This window comes from Zootoca vivipara, chromosome 2, assembly GCF_963506605.1.
Source record: "Zootoca vivipara chromosome 2, rZooViv1.1, whole genome shotgun sequence".
In the NCBI taxonomy this organism is placed as follows: domain Eukaryota; kingdom Metazoa; phylum Chordata; class Lepidosauria; order Squamata; family Lacertidae; genus Zootoca; species Zootoca vivipara.
In genome coordinates this window covers 57,863,890-57,868,917 of record NC_083277.1, presented here as the reverse complement: position 1 = coordinate 57,868,917, position 5,028 = coordinate 57,863,890, and positions in this window count along the sequence as shown.

The window sequence follows — 5,028 nt, the reverse complement described above, 5'->3', positions numbered from 1 at the left end:
AAGACAGAAGAACTGAGCTGGAGCCTCCAGAAGGCTGCTGCCAGTTGTGGTTGACTGTCCCAAGCCATGTGTTTTGGGCCTGAGTCCATGGCAGCTCCTGGTACCCCCTGGTCCTCTGGCTCACACATCTCTTGAGTCAAAAGTCCAGGTGTTTAGAACCAAAGCATTGAAAACAAGCACGTGCGCTTAGTCTAAGCCTGGGCTCAGCAAACCTTTTCAGCAGGGGGCCGGTCCACTGTCCCTCAGACCTTGTGGTGGGCCAGACTATATATATTCGGGGGGGGGGGTGATGCAAGAGCACCGTGAGCTCTGGTGGCTGCTTACCTGTGTCTTGCGAGTGGCAGGGTCTGGCTGCGGTGGCGGAGGGACGATGAGCGGCGCACAAAAGAGCTATGGAGAGGGGCTGCTTAAAATGGCAGTCGCTCAAGCGCTGTTGCTGCTGGCACCAACAAAGCCCAGCCCCCTTCCTCCTCTAGGCAGGGCGGGAAAAAGCCGGGAGGGAGGGAGGGGGCGGTGTGGGAGGGAGAGGGGAAGAATGTGTGCACTGGCGATCCATGCGGCAATTCCCGGACTGTCCGCAGGCCGGATCCAGAAGGCAATTGGGCCTGATCTGGTCCGTGGGCCTTAGTTTGCCGACCCATGGTGTAAGCTGATTTATCGAAAGACAGATTTAGAAAAGAAGATCAGCTGGGTTTTGTGGACAAATATATATATATATGGAAAGGTGATTTCATCTGCACCAAATGATTTTGCTCTCTCTGTGATGAGGCGAATGATGTTGGCTCCTGCTGCTCAGCTACTGCTCTGAGCTGTTTTCTTCCTTTTCTCACATGGCCGGTACTTCTGAACTTAGGGCTGCTGCAATTTAAGCGCCTGGGGACTCCCATGAGTCATTCATATGTCTCAAAAGATGTGCAGTGTTTTATTAAAAGAAGTAACACACGTGACTGACTCCCGACCGTAGGCTCCTAGGTTCCAGGAACTCCCTTTTACCACGGAAAATCCAGATTTTGTGTTTCTGGCAAATCCTTGTTCTGCCTGTGCAAAGATGGTGGTGAGCTATACCTTTGGTCATGGAATGGGCTGATGGGAGTTGGAGTCCAACAGCACATTGAGGGCCCCATGCCCCAGGCAGTGTGTTGTAGGTACCCCATTTTCATATTTGAAATGCTGGAGGAAATTATTATTATTATTATTATTATTATTATTATTATTATTATTATTATTTATTACCCCACCCATCTGGCTGGGTTTCCAGCCACTCTGGGCAGCATATATAAAGTATAGAAAAGGAAAAGAAACAGCCTTGCTAGAAAAGCTAACCAATAGACTGAAACTGACATGGGGAGAAATAGAAGACGACTTCACTCAGGTATGGCTCCCCTTTATCACATACAGCATACAATTCAATATGGCTAACTTAACCCAGGGCCCAATGGTTGCACTGTGGTCTAAAACCACAGAGCCTAGGGCAGGCATCTCCAAACTGCGGCCCTCCAGATGTTTTGGCCTACAACTCCCATGATTCCTAGCTAACAGGACCAGTGGTCAGGGGTGATGGGAATTGTAGTCCAAAACATCTGGAGGACCGAAGTTTGGGGATGCCTGGCCTAGGGCTTGCCGATTGGAAGGTCGGCCGTTCAAATCCCCATGACGGGGTGAGCTCCTGTTGTTCGGTCCCAGCTCCTGCCCACCTAGCAGTTTGAAAGCATGTCAAGTGCAAGTAGATAAATTGGTACCGCTCCGGCGGGAAGGTAAATGGCGTTTCTGTGCGCTGCTCTGGTTCACCAGAAGCGGCTTAGTCATGCTGGCCACATGACCCGGAAGCTGTCTGCGGTCAAACGCCGGCTCCCTCGGCCTATAGAGCGAGATGAGCATGCAACCCCAGAGTCGTCTGCAACTGGACCTAACAGTCAGGGGTACCTTTACCTTTAACTTAACCCAACAACATCCCCACACACACCTCACACACGCACAAACGAAGCCTACTGCAGCCCACTAAAGAATCAACCACACTCTAAACCACCCCAACCTCTCTCACCACCAAGGAAACATAACAAGTGAATAGAAAGAGAACCTACCCAAGTGACGCTGACACAAAAACCCTACGCATACACTAAGTAAAAGAATATAAGCTTTGCCATCCCCCCTCCACCACCCCCGTTTTCTTCCCAACCTATATTGCATATAACACCAATGTCTCACAACAAATATACGGTAACTGATCTGTAGAAAACACAACCTGAAGAAAAAGACAATGCGTGTACTTTTGCAAACGAGCAAAATCTTTAATAAATAATAAATAAATAAAACATACCATAGAAAAACATCAATATGTCCAGCCCTGCTGTTTTTGAAGTATAATACTTCACGGGTCTCCTTGTATGGTGGTGAGGTGATGGGATATCACATCACAGGCGGAGCAGCCCTGGTCTCTGTAACTCAAGGGTGGCAGGAATAGAACTAAAGGGCAGAAATGGTAAGGGGGCAGACTTTGACAAATGCTAGGAGAAATGTCCTCTAATGGGAAGGGCTGCTCAACAGTGGGCTCCCCTTGCTCAAGGCATTTAAGCAGAGACTGGATGCTGGAGTCAGCATCCTACACTGAAGATCCTTTACTGAGCAGGGGTTGAACTGGATGACCATCAAGGTCCCTCCCAATCCTGTGATCATAAGCCTGCAGGCAAGGTCTATAGACTACAGTTCTGTTTGGTACTGTGCCTAGATCGTTTGGCTATTAAGAAACAATAACCATGATTATTGCTATTCTGTTTTTTCAACAGCACGCTGCTTTCCCTGTCCCATCTTTTCAGCATGGGAGGGACTAACTGGGTGTCACCTGGAGCATTGAATTTTTAAGATAAGGAGCAGCCCATTCTCCCCCTCCCACAAGATGGATGGCTGGGAGCAGAAGCTGCATGGTGCTGCTGTCCGTTCGAATGCAATTGTGTGGTGTGTGCTAAAGGGGCTGTGAGGCAGAGATAGGCTCAGGTGTCTTGGTGCCCAGAGCTGAACATCCAAAATGGCATCCAATAAATCTAAAACAGACTTCCTCAAACTCAGCCCTCCAGATGTTTTGAGACTACAATTCCCATCATCCCTGACCACTGGTCCTGCTAGCTAGGGATCATGGGAGTTGTAGGCCAAAAACATCTGGAGGGCCGAGTTTGAGGAAGCCTGATGTTAAATAAAAGAAATGGCGAATGGCATTCCTTCATGGGAAACCTTCCAGGGTCCAAAGGCCAGGTGTGTTAAAAACTGGCAGTGATCTACCCCCTTTGGGGGGTTCAGGGCAAGGTTGTCGAACTTTTTCTATGAAGGAAAGCCCTGTTTTTTGAGGTTCAGGTTGAAGTTGTTGAGCTTTTTAGGGAGGAGGAAAGCCCTGTTTTGGGGGGGTTCAGGTCAAAGTTGTTGACCTTTTAGGGAGGAGTAAAGAAACATTTTTTGGGGGTACAGGACAAACTTTTTGAGCTTTTTTTTACAGGAGCTAAAGTTTGGGGGGAGCCAGTGATCTACCAGTGATCTACCACAGACGTCCAGTGATCTACCTGTTGGACGTGCCTGACTTACATGATTCAAAAGTAAGAGTCACACTTGTTTCTCTGCTCACTTTTGCCTCTGGTCTCTCTCACACCTTCATTGTCTATCCTCAGGCCTCCAGCAGTAGGTCAACCCTGTTGTGAAGAGACTGCTCTGAGGCCTCCAGCTGCCCATTGAACCCTGGAGGTTCTCCTTTCTCAGGTGGCTGGGATTAGCCCTCAGATCAGAGACTCCAGGGACTGGTGGACCCATGGAGTTACAGAGGTCAGGTGCTTAACTGGAGCCCCGGTCCTGGTCCGTACAGTTCATTCCCACAAGTGTATTCAGAAGGGGAACTCTCTGCTTCGTGCCATGACTGGGTTTATGGTGTCCTGCTAAATCTAAAGTGTGATCCGTGCAATGTGACTGTGTCTCATGGCAACAGCTTTTAACCACCCTTTTTATAGATCTGAACCTTCACTTAACGTTCCTTACCATTTCAAAGACTGCAATTATTTTCATAATCTCTGTTCTGTTTGCCACACAGCATTTGTTGTCTTGGAACCTGAAAAGTGAGGGGTTTCAGAACTGGGATCCGGAATCCTGCAGCAATTCTGAAATGTTTTATCTTCTCTGTCTAACAAGCCTCTTCACTTCTCTGGCTTTACCGGTAAATGCCCACAGAAAGTATATTGCAAGGGAGGGACTATCAGCCACGCCCATGCTTTTTTGGTTTTTTTTTTTAAAAGGCAATATAATCCTAGGGAGATATCTATGTGTTGCTTAGGCAGAGATTCATCTGGTCTGAACTTCCTAGCTCTATCAGATACAGATGGAGAAATTGCCCAGTAAGAAATATGCAATAAAGCATGACAAAAACTAGACTGGGGCCTCTCTGTTTAATATAGACACAATTTACATACGCATATAGTTAAAAGGTAATGGAGGTAGAGCACTCTAGATTTACAGTGCAATTCTATACGTGTCTGCTCTGAAGTAAGCCCTATTCAGAGGAGACCCATTGAAATTAAAGGACCTAAGTTAGTCATCGAATCATAGAACTATAGAGCTGGAAGGGACCACAAGGGTCTTCTGGTTCAACCCCCTGCAATATCCATTGATTTCAATGTGTCTACTCTGTGTATGTCTAACATTGGATGCAACCCATAGAGTTCAAAAGACTTACCGTACTCCCAAGTAAGTATGTATAGGGTTGCAGCCTTAGGGATTCTACAGTCCTGAACCTCACAGTATATCACAAGTTTGAACCTTTGCTACTGCTTTTGGCCTATCAAACATTAGCGGCTGCTGTTGGATTCACAACTGAATTCACAGCCAAAAGAATGTTCTGAGAATATTTACCATCAAAATCCACAAAGGGGAATATTGGGAATTGTGTGGGTCAATTTTGTATCATTCCTAAAACATCCCGACACTCAATTTAAAACCAAAATAAATACTGTAGAATAGAATGGCTCTACGGTAGACATTTTGTTCAAGAGTGTAAAA